Consider the following 19,104-nt stretch of genomic DNA (forward strand, 5'->3'; position numbering starts at 1 on the left):
GACTAGGGTATTGTTAACACTTGGAATTTTTTCAATAAAGTCCGATGGTATGCAATAGGACTTGTACTGGGACATGTATGGATCCATATTAAATACATTGATTATTTGGTTTGTGTTCATGGTGCTATGTCTTGTAAAACATTGCCGTTGGGTGTGATTTCCCAATAGGTTTCAAATTGACTCAATGATATTAGCGATATACTCTCAGTCAAAGAAGCGGCAAATGTACACTCTAAACGTACATTCCCTGTTCGTACTATGCTCATATCCTGGGCCCCCGAAAAGTCCAAAACAATTACACCATGGTTTTTTGAAAACATTGAATCGGTTATTCCATTTTCAAATAGTTGGGAGTCATGATCTAGAGACTACATGGTCAACTCGTACATAGTTTTGTTGGATTTCTTATCAAATGATAGAGTGTACAGTGGAATACCATTCACTTTGCACACAAGGCTATATAGACCGAAAAAATTAAAATCATGGGGGAATTCAGTCCAAGATCCAACGTCACTGCCACTCTTCACAAAGGTCAAAGCGAGTTTTGATGGGAATTCTCCATTGATAAATGATGAATCGCTATAGCTGCGGGAGCCGGTGGCAATGTGAAGTTGATTGGTGATTGTATGGGGGACAAGAAGTTTAATATTGTTGCCATTGGCTCTTAGCTTTTCTACTGCCAATGTAACAGAGCTCATGACCTGTTGTTTTCGAACGTGAAGAATTGCCGATGTGATAATGACATTTGCATCGGGTGCTGCAGGAAATGTTTTTCTCAAAATGAAATTCGATATGGCTAGTTGCAACTTTATATCAATCTTGACATTGGGGCGTATCCATTGGGATATATTGAATATCTCATGATTTAATTTTCCAACCAGATGATACTCCTGGGTAACTGCAGTAGTCAACTCACCGTCAGTACCAACACCTGATCGATATTCATAGCCCAACGATTGTCCTCTCAACTCCTTGTATGCCTTTGGTGTCATCATCATAAATTGTATGTAGCTTGCATAGTTGGATAAGTTATTTTTAGTGCTCACCAATGTTCCATTAATAAATACTTTAATTTGGTTGAATAGGCTGTGTAGAATACAGTTTTCGTAGGAGAGACCATCGGCAGCAGTTGGAGTTGTATTATCTGACTTTTTCTTCACCGCAACATTTAAATCAATAAATGTTGATGACAAATCAATGAAATAGTCTTCATCGGAAAATATTTGAAAGTGTATATTTTCCGAGAGTGGTTGCTGGGGATGAAATTGTTCCTAATAGCCATACTTGACACTGACATTCACATTGTTAGCATTGAATAGATCCAATGAAGAACTGATTGTTTGATACGATTTCTTGGGGGGGGGGGGAGATCAGTTATCTAAAGAGAAGAAATTTTTCTTTGATCTAACAATTTTCTTCTTTTTCTTATTCTTATTGGTTTTTCTCTTCTTATTCTTCAAATTCCTTTTTGACATCCTTTACTTCCCACCTGGGTAGAGACTGATGAGTGAATGAGGCGCACGCATCCTTTTCAATCCATTCCCATTTTGCTGAGATTTTAATTCCTCACCAACGGCTCTTGCTGAAGATCTAATATTTTCCTTAACACTCTCGTTGAAATTCTTACCCGACCCCCAGTTCTGTAGTGTTGAGGCAGCAAAATTTGATGCAGCAGGTATAAGATATTTTCTGGTAAGGGGTAGTGCAGAACGAAATAGCCTAGCAAACCAGCTACCAAGACCATAGCCAGACATTGTAGTACGCCCCTTGTAGTAGTGCAATCTATTGCCTATTTGACGTGGACTCAGAGCACCAACATAGCAATCGATGTCTGGACAGACAAATGGAATTCTTCTATTGTTCATTTTAGGAGGTACTGGTTTCGTTAACGACTGGTCGAAAATGTCATGTAATCGTTGCTAAGCCCTTTCTTATTTCTAGAGAATCACCCAACTCACTTCTTAGTGTTAACTGACAGTGTTACAAATACAAATTGTTTACAAGAACATACTGAAGATACTTTATATTATAGTGATGAACAAGCTCATGGGTTGTTTTTCGTTCAAGAACACGTAGGAAGGGGACATTTGAATTACCAACTCTTGACGTTTCCACAAAGGATACATAGAGAAATATACAAGACTCTAAGGCAGAACCAGGGGGATAATCAGTGAAAGTAACTTGATTTATCCCGTAACCAGTATCGGCGTTTTTCCTACTGATGATAGTATGTATAAAGTCAAGACTGCCTCTTAGATCATCATATAAAAGAATTTTTTCAGTGTCAACAGGTTAGGTAATGTAAATCCTATCGTGTTCCATTGAATAATTAAAATGGAATGTACCATTCCTACGATATGAGATTTTTCTATTGATTGTACGACACAAATCTGTCATACTATCATATTCTATATATTTCAATGTGACATGTGGATATTCACTAGCTTTAAGTGCTTCAACCCATTCATACAGGACATAGGGACTTGCATTTCGGTCAGTCCTATTAAAATGAATAGTTTTAACTTTTGAAGAATCTGTTTTATTGTTTGAAGCTGAGCTTAATGAGGAAGGCAGAGAAGGGCATAGGGACTTGCGTTTCGGTCAGACCTTTGAAAATGAATAGTTTTAGTTTTTGAAGAATATATTTTATTCTTTGAAGCGAACTTTGATGAGGTTTCTGTCAGACCTATGAAAATGAATAGTTATAGCTTTTGAAGAATCTGTTTTATTCTTTGAAGTGAAACTTGACGAGGATGGCAGGGAAAGACATAGGAACTTAGATTTCGGTCAAACCTATGAAAATGAATAGTTTTAGCCTTTGAAGAATATTTTTTATTCTTTGAAGCGAAGCTTAACGAGGAAGGCAGTGAAGGACATAGGGACTTACATTTCGGTCAGACCTATTAAAATGAATAGTTTTAACTTTTTTAAGAATCTGTTTTATTCTTTGAAGCTGAGCTTAATGAGGAAGGCAGAGAAGGGCATAGGGACTTACGTTTCGGTCAGACCTTTGAAAATGAATAGTTTTAGTTTTTGAAGAATATATTTTATTCTTTGAAGCGAACTTTGACGAGGAAGGCAGAGAAGGACATAGGGCCTATGAAAATAAATAGTTTTAGCTTTTGAAGAATCTGTTTTATTCTTTGAAGCGAAGGTTGATGAGGAAGGCAGGGAAGGACGTAGGGACATTTCGGTCAGATCTACGAAAATAAATAGTTTTAGCTTTTGAAGAATCTGTTTTATTCTTTGAAGCTGAGCTTGATGAGGAAAACAAGGAAGGACATAGAGACTTAAATTTCGGTCAGACCTATTGAAATGAATAGTGTTATGTTTTCAAGACTCTATTTTGTTTTTTGAGGCTAAGTTTGATGAGGAAGGCAGGGAAGCACTTAGGGACTTAAAGTTCGGTCAGACCTAAAAAAATGAATAGTTTTAGCTTTTGAAGAATATTTTTTATTCTTTGAAGGGAAGCTTGATGAGGAAGGCAGGGGAGGTCATAAGGACTTACATTTCGGTCATACCTATGAAAATGAATAGTTTTAGGTTTTGAAGAATTTATTTTATCCTTTGAAACGAACCTTGATTAGGAAGGCAGGGAAGGACATAGGGACTTATATGTCGGCCAGACCAATGAAATTGAATAGTTTTAGCTTGTGAAGAATCTGTTTTATTCTTTGAAGATAAGCTTGATTAGGAAGGCAGGGAAGGACAAAGGGACTTATATTTCGGTCAGACCTATGAAAGTGAATAGTATTAGCTTTTCAACAATCTGTTTTATTCTTTGAAGTTAAGCTTGATAAGGAAGGCAGGGGAGGTCATAGGGACTTACATTTTTGTCAGACCTATGAAAATGAATAGTTTTAGCTTTTGACGAATCTGTTTTATTCTTTGAAGTGAAGCTTGATTAGGAAGGCAGGGAAGGACATAGGGACTTACATTTCGGTCAGACCCATGAAAATGAATAGTAATAGCTTTTCAAGAGCAGGGAAGGACATAGGGACTTACATTTCGGTCAGAACTATGAAAATGAATAGTTTTAGCTTTTGAAGAATCTGTTTTAAAGCAAAGCTTGATGAGGAAGGCAGGGAAGGACATAAGGACATTTCGGTAAGACCTGCGAAAATGAATAGTTTTAGCTTTTGAAGAATCTGTTTTATTTTTTGAAGCGACGCTTAATGAGGAAGGCAGGGAAGGACATAGGGACTTACATTTTAGTCAGACCTATGAAAATGAATAGTTTTAGCTTTTCAAGAATCCGTTTTATTCCCTGAAGCTAAACTTGACGAGGAAGGCAGGAAATGACATAGAGACTTACGTTTCAGTCAGACCTATGAAAATGAATATTTTTAGCTGTTAAAGAATCTATCTTATTCTTTGAAGCTAAGTTTGATGAGGAAGGCAGGGAAGGACATAAAGAATTACACTTCGGTCAGACCTATGAAAATGAATAGTTTTAGCTTTTGAAGAATTTTTTTTATTATTTGAAGCGAAGCTTGATGAGGAAGGTAGGGGAGTTCATAGGGACTTACATGTCGGTCATACCTATGAAAATGAATAGTATTAGCCTTTGAAGAATTTGTTTTATTCTTTGAAACGAAGCTTGATTAGGAAGGCAGGGAAGGACATAGGGACTTATATTTCGGTCAGACCTATGAAAATGATTAGTATTAGCTTTTCAAGAATCTGTTTTATTCTTTGAAGCTAAGCTTGATAAGAAAGGCCGGGAAGGACATAAGGACTTACATTTCGGTCAGACCTATGAAAATGAATAGTATTAACTTTTCAAGAATCTGTTGTATTCTTTGAAGCTAAGCTTGATGAGGAAGGCGGGAGAGGTCATAGGGACTTACATTTTGGTCAGACCTATAAAAATGAATAGTATTAGCTTTTCAAGAATCTATTTTATTCATTGAAGCTAAGTTTGATGAGGAAGGCAGGGGAGGTCATAGGGACTTATATTTCGGTCAAACCTATGAAAATGAATAGTATTAGCTTTTCAAGAATCTGTTTTATTCATTGAAGCTAAGTTTGATGAGGAAGGCAGGGGAGGTCATAGGGACTTACATTTTGGTCAGACCTATGAAAATGAATAGTTTTATTTTTTCAAGAATCCGTTTTATTCTTTGAAGCTAAGCTTGACGAGCAAGGCAGGAAAGGACATAGAGACTTACATTTCAGTCAGACCTATGAAAATGAATATTTTTAGCTGTTGAAGAAGCTATCTTATTCTTTGAAGCTAAGTATGATGAGGAAGGCAGGGAAGGACATAGGGACTTACTGTTCGGTCAGACCTATGAAAATGAATATTTTTAGCTTTTGAAGAATCTGTTTTATTCTTTGAAGCGAAGCTTGACGAAGAAGGCAGGGATGGACAGGGACTTACATTTCGGTCAGACCTATGAAAATGAATAGTTTTAGCTTTTGAAGAATATTTTTTATTCTTTGAAGTGAAGCTTGATGAGGAAGGCAGGGAAGGTCATAGGGACTTACATTTCGGTCATACCTTTGAAAATGAATAGTATTAGATTTTGAAGAATTTGTTTTATTCTTTGGAACGAAGCTTGATTAGGAAGGCAGGGAAGGACATAGGGACTTATATTTCGGTCAGACCTATGAAAATTAATAGTATTAGCTTTTCAAGAATCTGTTTTATTCTTTGAAGCTAAGCTTGATGAGGAAGGCAGAGGAGGTCATAGGGACTTGCATTTTGGTCAGACCTATGAAAATGAATAGTTTTAGCTTTTGAAGAATCTGTTTTATTCTTTGAAGTGACGCTTGATTAGGAAGGCTGGGAAGGACATAGGGATTTACATTTCGGTCAGACCTATGAAAATGAATAGTTTTAGCTGTTGAAGAGTCTATTTTATTCTTTGATGCTATTCTTTGATGTTAGGTAATGTAAATCCTATCGTATTCCATTGAATAATTAAAATGGAATGTACCAATCCTACGATATGAGATTTTTCTATTGATTGTACGACACAAATCTTTTGTACCACTGTATACATTATGTCTTAATGTAACGTATAGATATTCAATAGCTTTAAGTGCTTCAACCCACTTAAACTCGACAAAGAGTGGCCAATCGAATGATATAACTTTTATGTCATACACACGATTCTTTCTCAGGATATCATAGGTATTTTTCAGAATACAATCGACAAGAGCCACTTCATACTTTCCGTCATCGAATTTGATGGCGGGGGAGAGTTTCGTCCAAAAATCACTTGTTTTATTCAAGTCATTGTAGAGAGGATCGGAAACGTTGGACATAAATGTTACATAGAAATCATTGGGCATTGTCAATATCTTCAACACTGATCCAAGAATCAAAATCAGAGTTGTATCCTAGCCACCGAACAAGTAACTGTTTCCTACCCCTGTGAGTACGAGTCTTTAATATCTTTTCAATTTGATAGATTTCACTATTATATTTAACTTTTTGTAGTTCATAGTCATAAAAGCCGCCGAGAATTTCTTCATCTTTGGTATCGCGCAAACGATAAGTTATGGGTTTAGTGTCTAGGATTTTTGCCACTTTAAAAAGTTCTGTGGACCACAAGTAATTACCCTTTTCAAAAACATTAGTTGTTCTATTAATTCGAACAGTATCACCAACATTTAATTTCTTCTTCTTGACAATCGTTTCATTGGAATATTGTTTAAGAAAATTTTCAATTGTATAATGAACAGAATGATGAACTTCCGTTGAGGTTGAATTGGACAATGATCGATGAGGTCGTTGCTTATAAATCAACATGATTTTACCTAAATCATGAAAAAAAGCAGATGTATTTTTCAATGTACTATATCTTGACATTAAAAGTCGAATAGTTCTTATCAATCGTTCGGTCAATGCAGCCTTTATAGGATTATGACTGTGATAGAGCAGTGTATTATATTTCGCTAGTACTTTTGCAACATGGGGATTAACAAATTCACTACCACGATCCATTTGAATTTTTTTATACGAATCCTGTTCGAGAATACTTTCAACGGCCTGAGCAACTTCAAAACGTCTCTTCGAGTGCAATGAAGGATGTAGGGAATTACATTTCGGTCACACCTATGAAAATGAATAGTTTTAGCTTTTGAAGAATCTGTTTTATTCTTTAAAGCGAAGTTTGATGAGGAAGGCAGGGAAGGACATAGGGACATTTCGGTAAGACCTACAAAAATGAATAGTTTTAGCTTTTGAAGAATCTGTTTTATTTTTTGAAGCGAAGCTTAATGAGGAAGACAGGGAAGGACATAGGGACTTACATTTTGGTCAGACCTATGAAAATGATAAGTTTTAGCTTTTCAAGAATCTATTTTATTATTTGAAGCTAAACTTGACGAGGAAGGCAGGGAAGGACATAGAGAGTTACATTTCAGTCAGACCTATGAAAATCAATATTTTTAGCTGTTGAAGAATCTATCTTATTATTTGAAGCTAAGTTTGATGAGGAAGGCAGGGAAGGACAAAGGGACTTACATTTCGGTCAGACCTATGAAAATGAATAGTTTTAGCCTTTGAAGAATATATTTTATTCTTTGAAGCAAAACTTGACAAGGAAGGTAGGGAAGGACATAGGGACTTATATTTCGGTCAGACCTAAGAAAATGAATATTTTTAGCTTTTGAAGAATCTATTTTATTCTTTGAAGCGAAGCTTAATGAGGAAGGCAGGGGAGGTCATAGGAACTTACATTTCGGTCATACCTATGAAAATGAATAGATTTAGGTTTTGAAGAATTTGTTTTATCCTTTGAAACGAAGCTTGATTAGGAAGGCAGGGAAGGACATAGGGACTTATATTTCAGTCAGACCTATGAAAATGAATAGTATTAGCTTTTCCAGAATCTGTTTTATTCTTTGAAGCTAAGCTTGATAAGAAAGGCCGGGAAGAACACAGGGACTTACATTTCGGTCAGACCTATGAAAGTGAATAGTATTAGCTTTTCAAGAATCTATTTTATTCTTTGAAGCTAAGATTGACCAGGAAAGGGCATAGGGGCTTAAATTTCTGTCAGACCTATGAAAATGAATAGTTTTAGCTTTTGAAGAATCTGTTTTATTCTTTGAAGCGAAACTTGACGAGGATGGTAGGGAAAGACATAGGAACTTAGATTTCGGTCAGACCTATGAAAATGAATAGTTTTAGCCTTTGAAGAATATATTTTATTCTTTGAAGCGAAGCTTGACCAGGAAGGCAGTGAAGGACATAGGGACTTGCATTTCGGTCAGACCTATTAAAATGAATAGTTTTAACTTTTGAAGAATCTGTTTTATTCTTTTAAGCTGAGCTTAATGAGGAAGGCAGAGAAGGACATAGGGACTTACGTTTCGGTCAGACCTTTGAAAATGAATAGTTTTAGTTTTTGAAGAATATATTTTATTCTTTGAAGCAAACTTTGATGAGGAAGGCACAGAAGGACATAGGGCCTATGAAAATTATTTTTTATTGTTTAATATTGTTAATATTGTTGAAAATTATTTAATATTGTTATTAGGATTTTTCCTGGTTACCTGCTTAAGGGTTTAAATAACAGATTCTAATTTGAATTCTTAGTTTGTTTAAGTGTCGGTTTTGAGTGTATATTCTACAATGAAACTATATTTCATGTTTTGAAAATTTTAAGCACTCTATTCAAAATATATTTTTATTTGATATATTTTAGCAAAACAGACATTGGGCTTTGTAAAGTTTGTAGTTTGGGAGTAGCCAAATTTATGTATGTAGTAATTTTTTGTTTTACGTTCGACTGGAGTAGTCACTGTCATTTCAACTCCTTTAGGATTCTGGTATTCATCTCTATCAGTAGGCCTACCTGTTTGCTTTAAATGTTTTTTTTTCCAAAAACATTATTTCAGATTTTGTTTTTATTATTTTCTGTTTGTCCTTTATTACCAAAGTTTTATAATGTGTCAATATTAGGAATATTTTCCTATTTTTCATGTTTTCTACTTAAGGACTAAAATATTAAATTCTAGTTTAAATTCTTAAGTTGCATAAGATGATCTAAGCGTTGTCTGATTGTGTTCAAAATAATTATTTCACGCATTTCGTCTAATTCAAAATCAAGTTTTAGAACCGTTTTTGAATTATGCTTTTGATTCGACATCAATCCTGGATAATATGCATGAAAAAATCCGGTGCGAAGAATGTTCATAAGATTGTGTGTGAATAAACAGGAATAAGAACTTAAATATATATCATACGCACACGGGCGTACGCAGCTTCTTGTATAGGGGGGGGGTAGCCAATTTTCTGATGAAGGACGATTTTGATAACTTGGGTGCTCACAGTGCCATTTCATGCGTTCAACGCCCTCTCGATATATCCTGAGAGTTTCAACCTAGCGGTCTTTACTGAAAATGTGTTACTGAGTTACTGTAAATGTGTCCTTTTGACAACCTGGCTGTGCTAAGCTGCTTTTCATTTAGTTCAAATTTCCTCCGAACCACTCTGTGAAGCCTTCAACTGGATACCATTTTCCATTCCTGAAGTTTTTATAGATACGCCTTTTGCACAACCTGAAGCACATAGTGTCTTTTAGTTTAGCTCCACATGCTTTGTATTGTTATTTGAAACTTTTAACGTATTACACTCAAATATATTAGAGATACACCCTTTAAGCAACCAGACAGCCAATGGTGTGTTTTTCTTTAGTTAAAGATTCCCTGAAAGATTCCGTTTGATACCCCTAGCTGTTCCTGAGGTCGAAATGCCTTTGGACAGCCTAGATGCTAGTTCCTCTTAACTGAATTCAACTTCTTCCTAACATTCTCTGCAGGTTTCAACTTTATAATTGTAAGTGTTTTTTTTATTTTTGCATTTACGGCCTTTTGGCCACCTGGATTTCGTTTAGTTCTTCGATTTAGTCATATAGTCTCCTCAACATTCTCTTTAAGTTTTGAGTGAATTTTCATAGCTGTTCCTAAAATATTGCAAATACACTTTTCTGATGACCTGAAGCAAATAGTTTATTTTGTTTTAGTCTAATGTCCCCTTCTTAGTCTCTGATGGAAGCCTAGAGCGTGAGATCATTACATGCATTGCATGTTCAGGCAGTGCTTTTCCCAAACTAGGCAAAGTCTGGAAAAACACTCCATATTCCCTAAGCTCAAAATCTGACTCCTAATTAGTAATGTCTTCTCTGTACTAATATATCAATGCAAGACATGGGCAATGACAAAACAGCTTGAATAACGAATACAAGTTTTTGAAAATAGTTGCCTCTGGTGTATTCTCGGTATCCACTGGTCGATAGGACTACGAACACCTTCATACGTGAAAAAACAAAGCAACCATTGATTGTTGAGAGAATTTAAAGTAAAAAAGTCCCCTGGACTTAGATTATGCTGATGATTTAAGCATCCTAGATGAAAGTGTGAGCAAAATGAATGAACTTTCAGGGGTTTTGCGAATTCAGGATGCTAGAATAGGTTTGAAAATTAATGTTAAGAAGATTAAGTCACTAAAGCTAGGTATAAGTGAAGATGAAAAGGTGACGTTGGATAATGAAAAGATTGATCAGGTGGGCAGCCTCATTTACCTTGGTAGCATTATTAGTAAAGATGATGGGAGCAGTGAAGATGTTAAAAGTAGAATAGCCAAGGCTCAGGGTATTTTCTTACAGTTAAAAAAAGTTTGAAAGAATAGGAAGATAAGTCTGCAAACCAAGATTAGAATATTAGAAGCTATAGTGATGATAGTGGTCAAATATGGCTCTGAAGCATGGGCACTCAGAAAAGCGGATGAAGATTTGCTAGATGATTTCCAGAGAAATTGCTTAATGATGGTTCTGGGTACCCGGCTGACTGACCGTATTTCAAATAATAGGCTATACGAAAAATGCGGTTCAATACCGCTCTCAAGGGCTATAATGAAAGAAAGGTTGAGGTGGCTAGGGCACGTTGTGCGGATGAAGGATGACAGATTGCTGAAGATTGTTCTTTTCGGCCAACCGTCTAGGGCTAAACGGAAAGTAGGTCGTCCTTGTCTAGGGTGGGAGGAAGTCATAAAGAAAGATTTAAAGGAAATGGAAACTTCGTGGGCGGGTGTAAAAAAGGGAAGCTTTAAATAGATTGGGAGGGAGGAGCAGCGTACGTAGCTGTGTTGGCCTCAGGCGGCTTGGTGCTGCGGTGAGTTGTTAGTAGTAGTAGCAGTAGTCGATGGTGGTATTGGGGCCATATGGTCCTTATTGGTGATGACAGGCTCCCTCATGATGTTTGATGTTGGGTTCCCCCTGGCAGTAGAAGGCTTGGACGGCAAAAAGCGTCGATTGGCCTATGTCTAGAGAGGGAGGTTACGCCGGTGGGTACTTCTTTGCTGCAACTGCGACTTTGCCCTAACATGCCATAATAACATAGTCGAATATTTTACTATATCTGTGGGCCTTTACATCTATGGGTATATTGTCTGTGATAATGCAATTATAGATGGAAAAGGACAGTAGGTGCTATTTTCCTAGAAAGTGGAATTTCTAAGGTTTTTCAGCGTGTATGGGACTGATATAAAATAAAGTTCAAGAAATCGAAACTATTTGGATGGACAATATTGAACGAATAATCGTTTACATAGGTCCATTCATTTTCATAGGTCTGACCGAAATGTAAATCCCTATGTCCTTCCCAGCCTTCCTAATCAAGCGTCACTTCAAAGAATAAAACAGATTCTTCAAAAGCTAAAACTATTCATTTTCATAGGTCTGACCAAAATGCAAGTCCCTACGACCTCCTCTGCCTTCCTCATCAAGCTTAGCTTCAAAGAATAAAACAGATTCTTGAAAAGCTAATACTATTAATTTTCATAGGTCTGACCGAAATATAAGTCCCTATGTCCTTCCCTGCCTTCCTAATCAAGCTTCGTTCCAAAGAATAAAACAAATTCTTCAAAATCTAATACTATTCATTTTCAAAGGTATGACCGAAATGTAAGTCCCTATGACCTCCCCTGCCTTCCTCATCAAGCTTCACTTCAAAGAATATAAAATATTCTTCAAAAGCTAAAACTAATTATTTTCATAGGTCTGACCAAAATGTAAGTCCCTGTCCATCCCTGCCTTCTTCGTCAAGCTTCGCTTATAAGTTTTAGCTTTTGAAGAATATTTTTTATTCTTTGAAGCGAAGCTTGATGAGGAAGGCAGGGGAGGTCATAGGGACTTACATTTCGGTCATACCTCTGAAAATGAATAGTTTTAGGTTTTGAATAATCTATTTTATTCTTTGAAACGAAGCTTGATTAGGAAGGCAAGGAAGGACATAGGGACTTAAATTTTGGTCAGACCTATGAAAATAAATAGTATTAGCTTTTCAAGAATCTGTTTTATTCTTTGAAGCTAAGATTGATGAGGAAGGCTGGGGAGGTCATATGGACTTACATTTTGGTCAGACCTATGACAATGAATAGTTTTAGCTTTTGACGAATCTGTTTTATTCTTTGAAGTGAACCTTGATTAGGAAGGCAGGGAAGGACATAGGGACTTACATTTCGGTCAGACCCATGAAAATGAATAGTAATAGCTTTTATTTAGCTAATATTTTATCTAGCTAATAGTTTTAGCTTTTGAAGAATCTGTTTTATTCTTTGAAGCGAAGGTTAATGAGGAAGGCAGGGAAGGACGTAGGGACATTTCGGTCAATATGTTATAAAATATATTTTTTTATATTATATTTTATTCTTCGGAGCAAAACTTGACAAGGAAGACAGGGAAGGACAAAGGAACTTATATTTCGGTTAGACCTAATAAAATGAATATTTTTAGCTTTTGAAGAATCTGTTTTATTCTTTGAAGCCAAGCTTGACATAGAAGGCAGGGAAGGACACAGGGACTTACATTTCGGTCAGACCTATGAAAATGAATAGTTTTAGCTTTTGAAGAATATTTTTTATTCTTTGAAGCGAAGCTGGATGAGGAAGGCAAGGGAGGTCATAGGGACTTACATTTCGGTCATACCTCTGAAAATGAATAGTTTTAGGTTTTGAAGAATTTGTTTTATTTTTTGAAACGAAGCTTGATTAGGAAGGCAGGGAAGGACATAGGGACTTACATTTCGGTCAGACCTATGAAAATATATGGTAGACAGGGAAGGAAGACAGGGAAGGACAAAGGAACTTATATTTCGGTTAGACCTAATAAAATGAATATTTTTAGCTTTTGAAGAATCTGTTTTATTCTTTGAAGCCAAGCTTGACATAGAAGGCAGGGAAGGACACAGGGACTTACATTTCGGTCAGACCTATGAAAATGAATAGTTTTAGCTTTTGAAGAATATTTTTTATTCTTTGAAGCGAAGCTGGATGAGGAAGGCAAGGGAGGTCATAGGGACTTACATTTCGGTCATACCTCTGAAAATGAATAGTTTTAGGTTTTGAAGAATTTGTTTTATTTTTTGAAACGAAGCTTGATTAGGAAGGCAGGGAAGGACATAGGGACTTACATTTCGGTCAGACCTATGAAAATATATGGTATTAGCTTTTCAAGAATCTGTTTTATTCTTTGAAGCTAAGCTTGATAAGAAAGGCCGGGAAGGAAATAGGGACTTACATTTCGGTCAGACCAACGTAAGAGAATAGTATTAGCTTTTCAAGAATCTGTTTTATTCTTTGAAGCTAAGATTGATGAAGAAGGCAGGGGAGGTCATAGGGACTTACATTTCGGTCAGACCTATTAAAATAAATAGTTTTAGCTGTTGAAGAATCTGTTTTATTCTTTGAAGCTAAGTTTGATGAGGAAGGCAGGGAAGCACATAGGGACTTATATTTCTGTCATACCTATGAAAATGAATCTGTTTTATTCTTAAAACAGATTCCTAAAATAGGAATCTGTTTTATTCTTTGAAGTAAAGCTTGATTAGGAAAGCAGGGAAGGACGTAGGGACTTACATTTCGGTCAGACCCATGAAAATGAATAGTAATAGCTTTTCAAGAATCTATTTTATTCTTTGAAGCTAAGCTTGACAAGGAAGGCAGGGGAGGCCATAGGGACTTATATTTCGGTCAGACCTATGAAAATGAATAGTTTTAGCTGTTGAAGAATCTGTTTTATTCTTTGAAGCTAAGTTTGATGAGAAAGGCAGGGAAGCACATAGGGATTTATATTTCTGTCATACCTATGGAAATGAATAGTTTTAGCTGTTAAAGAATCTATTTTATTCTTTGAAGCTAAGCTTGATGAGGAAGGCACAGAAAGACAGGGATTAACATTTCGGTCAGACCTATGAAAATGAATAGTTTTAGCTTTTGAAGAATATATTTTATTCTTTGAAAAGAAGCTTGGCGAGGAAGGCAGTGAAGGACGTAGGGACTTACATTTCGGTCAGACCTATTAAAATGAATAGTTTTAGCTATTAAAGAATTTATTTCTTTAAAGCAAAGCTTGATGAGGAAGGCAGGGAAGGACATAAGGACATTTCGGTAAGACCTACGAAAATGAATAGTTTTAGCTTTTGAAGAATCTGTTTTATTTTTTGAAGCGACGCTTAATGAGGAAGGTAGGTAAGGACATATGGACTTACATTTTGGTCAGACTTATGAAAATGAATATTTTTAGCTTTTGAAGAATTTGTTTTATTTTTTGAAACGAAGCTTGATTAGGAAGGCAGGGAAGGACATAGGGACCTATTTCGGTCAAACCTATGAAAATGAATAGTATTAGCTTTTCAAGAATCTGTTTTATTCTTCGAAGCTAAGTTTGATGCGGAAGGCAGGGGAGGTCATAGAGACTTACATTTTGGTCAGACCTATAAACATGAATAGTTTTAGCTTTTGAAGAATCTGTTTTATTTTTTGAAATGACGCTCAATGAGGAAGGCAGGGAAGGACATATGGACTTACATTTTGGTCAGACCTATGAAAATGAATAGTTTTAGCTTTTCAAGAATCTGTTTTATTCCTTATAGAATTCGAGAATAGTATTCTCGAATAGAATTCGAAAGTATTCGAGAATACTTGCAACGGCCTGAGCAACTTCAAAACCTCTCTTCGAGTGCAATGAAGGATATAGGGAATTACATTTCGGTCCCACCTATGAAAATGAATAGTTTTAGCTTTTGAAGAATCTGTTTTATTCTTTGAAGCGAAGCTTGAATGAAGAAGGCAGGAAAGGACATAGGGACGTTTCGGTATGACCTTCGAAAATGAATAGTTTTAGCTTTTGAAGAAACTATTTTATTTTTTGAAGCGAAGCTTAATGAGGAAGGCAGGGAAGGACATAGGGACTTATATTTTGGTCAGACCTATGAAAATGAATAGTTTTAGCTTTTCAAGAATTCGTTATATTCTTTGAAGCTAAGCTTGACGAGGAAGGCAGGGAAGGACATAGAGATTTACATTTTGGTCAGACCTATGAAAATGAATATTTTTAGCTGTTGAAGAATATATTATATTCTTTGAAGCAAAGCTTGACAAGGAAGGCAGGGAAGGACATAGGGACTTATATTTCGGTCAGACCTATGAAAATGAATAGTTTTAGCCTCTGAAGAATATATTTTATTCTTTGAAGCGAAGCTTGTTGAGGAAGGCAGTGAAGGACGTAGGGACTTACATTTCGGTCAGACCTATTAAAATGAATAGTTTTAGCTTTTGAAGAATCTGTTTTATTCTTTGAAGCTAAGCTTAATGAGGAAGGCAGAGAAGGGCATAGGGACTTACGTTTCGGTCAGACATATTAAAATGAATAGTTTTAGTTTTCGAAGAATATATTTTATTCTTTGAAGTTAACTTTGATGAGGAAGGCAGAGAAGGACATAGGTCTATGAAAATGAATAGTTTTAGCTTTTGAAGAATCTGTTTTATTCTTTGAAGCGAAGGTTAATGAGGAAGGCAGGGAAGGACGTAGGGACATTTCGGTCAATATGTTATAAAATATATTATTTTATATTATATTTTATTCTTTGGAGCAAAACTTAACAAGGAAGGCAGGGAAGGACATAGGGACTTATATTTCCGTCAGACCTAATAAATAAAATATTTTTAGCTTTTGAAGAATCTATTTTATTCCTTGAAGCGAAGCTTGACATAGAAGGCAAGGAAGGACATAGGGACTTACATTTCGTTCAGACCTATGAAAATAAATAGTTTTAGCTTTTGAAGAATATTTTTTATTCTTTGAAGCGAAGCTTAATGAGGAAGGCAGGGGAGGTCGTAGGGACTTACATTTCGGTCATACCTCTGAAAATGAATAGTTTTAGGTTTTGAAGAATCTGTTTTATTCTTTGAAACGAAGCTTGATTAGGAAGGCAAGGAAGGATATAGGGACTTATATTTTGGTCAGACCTATGAAAATAAATAGTATTAGCTTTTCAAGAATCTGTTTTATTCTTTGAAGCTAAGATTGATGAGGAAGGCTGGGGAGGTCATATGGACTTACATTTTGGTCAGACCTATGACAATGAATAGTTTTAGCTTTTGACGAATCTGTTTTATTCTTTGAAGTGAACCTTGATTAGAAAGGCAGGGAAGGACATAGGGACTTACATTTCGGTCAGACCCATGAAAATGAATAATAATAGCTTTTCAAGAATCTATTTTATTCTTTGAAGCTAAGCTTGATAAGGAAGGCAGGGGAGGTCAAAATGAATAGTTTTAGCTTTTAAAGAATTTATTTTATTCTTTGAAGCGAAGCTTTATAAGGGAAGGCAGGGAAGGACATAGGGACTTACATTTCGGTCAGATCTATGAAAATGAATATTTTTAGCTTTTGAAGAATCTGTTTTATTCTTTAAAGCAAATTTTGATGAGGAAGGCAGGGAAGGACATAAGGACATTTCGGTAAGACCTACGTAAATGAATAGTTTTAGCTTTTGAAGAATCTGTTTTATTTTTTGAAGCGACGCTTAATGAGGAAGGCAGGGAAGGACATAGGGACTTACATTTTAGTCAGACCTATGAAATTGAATAGTTTTAGCTTTTCAAGAATCTGTTTTATTCCCTGAAGCTAAGTTTGACGAGGAAGGCAGGAAAAGGCATAGAGACTTACGTTTCAGTCAGACCTATGAAAATGAATATTTTTAGCTGTTGAAGAATCTATGTTATTCTTTGAAGCTAAATTTGATGAGGAAGGCAGGGAAGGACATAAAGAATTACATTTCGGTCAGACCTATGAAAATCAATAGTCTTAGCTTTTGAAGAATATATTTTATTTTTTGAAGCAAACCTTGACAAGGGATTCAGGGAAGGACATGGGGACTTATATTTCGGTCAGACCTATGAGAATGAATATTTTTAGCTTCTGAAGAATCTGTTTTATTATTTGAAGGGAAACTTGATGAGGAAGGCAGGGAAGGACATAGGAACTTATATCTTTGTCAGACCTATAAAAATGTATAGTTTTAGCTTTTGAAGAATTTTTTTATTATTTGAAGCGAAGCTTGATGAGGAAGGCAGGGGAGGTCATAGGGACTTACATTTCGGTCATACCTATGAAAATGAATAGTATTACCCTTTGAAGAATTTGTTTTATCCTTTGAAACGAAGCTTGATTAGGAAGGCACCTTTTGAGCTAGCTGTTTTTCTTCCGTTTTCTTCCTTTAAGGAAATGTGCATTTTTCTTAGCTCAGCTATGCCAATTTGCGTCTTTGTGTTGTTCTGGAAATATATAGAAATTAAATCTTCAAATTCTTCGCTCCATTCGTTTTTTATACCGGCTATGGAGAGGTTTCCATCTAGGCTAATTATCGATATATTTAAAGGTGCCATTTCCTTTGTAATTTGCCCCCTATACATACTGTTTATCTTTAACATTTCTGCAGTTAGAGAACATTCTTCTGGCAATTTCACTATTGAGCTGCCTTTTATATGTGTGAATTTACTTTTTTTTCTCTGTTAACATTCGAAATGTATTCTTATTTCTTTTTTGAAAGGAGATGTGATTATATATTTTTCCCTTCCAATTCTTTGGATTAAGATTTTATTTTCCTTTATAATTTTGGTTTGGCACTCTTAATTAATTAATGCATTATTTTCCATTAAGTTTTCTAAACTGCAGGAGTTTATTTGTGTGCTTCTAATAATAAATTGGTGGTCGCACAATAGTGGTATACTCTGTAAATTACATCTTCTTTCTATATTGTCATCTTCTAAAAAATATCTCGTTTGATCTTTACTTAACCCAAAAAATTTTAACTCATTTTCTATTTGAAAGAAATACGAAGTGTTTGACACTGGGAACAGAACGTTGAACATTTCGAACATTCTGAACCCATCCTGCTTATTTGATATAGAAAAATCACAAATAACCAACAATTTTAATTGTTGTGTCGCCACATTGCAGCTAGTCGATTTATAAAGTTCCAGTAAGCCATAGCGTCTATAATTAACCGATATTCTATAACCTATTGGTAGTGAATTTTCAATTTCGAAAATTGTCCTAAGCATGTCTGCCGGATCTGTGACAATGAATAGGAAACTTTTATTTTCTGCTTGAAGAACAGAAAGGATTACTGTTTCTGTTTTCTTTACTAACCTTTTTATTTGAATTGAACTTTTTGTCACTTCCTTGTTTATCTTTTTAAGTTTTCTTATATTTACTAACCGTCGTTTAGAAGTTTTCAACTGGTGCAACAAAAAGACGTTTTCATATAATTCCGGTAACACTAGATAGGGTCTCCTATAAGAATAATTTTCTGATGAACTTTATTGAATGACTTTTTTTTTTTTTCTTTTTTTTTATACATATTTGTCGGCTGACAAATACCTCTTGAACGAGATTAGATATTCATTCATATTCAGAAAAAAACTCCTATCATTCATCCGTGCTAGTGACTCCTGTTTCATAGTCCTAGTCTTTCCGTTCTAGTGACCTTCATAGTCCTATTCTGGTCCGTGCTAGTGACTCCTGTTTCATAGTCCTAGTCTTTCCGTGCTAGTGGCCTTTATAATCCTAGTCTTGTCCGTGCTAATGTCTCCTGTTTTATAGCCATAGTCTTTCCGTGCTAGTGACCTTCATAGTCCTAGTCTTGTTCGTGCTAGTGACTCCTGTTTCATAGTCCCACTAGCCTGTTTCTGTTCCCACTAGCCTGTTTCTGTTCCCACTAGCCTGTTTCTGTTCCCACTAGCCTGTTTATGTTCCCACTAGCCTGTTTCTGTTCCCACTAGGCTGTTTCTGTTCCCACTAG

Source organism: Artemia sp. Qi Xiang Cuo, chromosome 10, assembly GCF_049724085.1.
Source record: "Artemia sp. Qi Xiang Cuo chromosome 10, ASM4972408v1, whole genome shotgun sequence".
NCBI classification, from domain to species: domain Eukaryota; kingdom Metazoa; phylum Arthropoda; class Branchiopoda; order Anostraca; family Artemiidae; genus Artemia; species Artemia sp. Qi Xiang Cuo.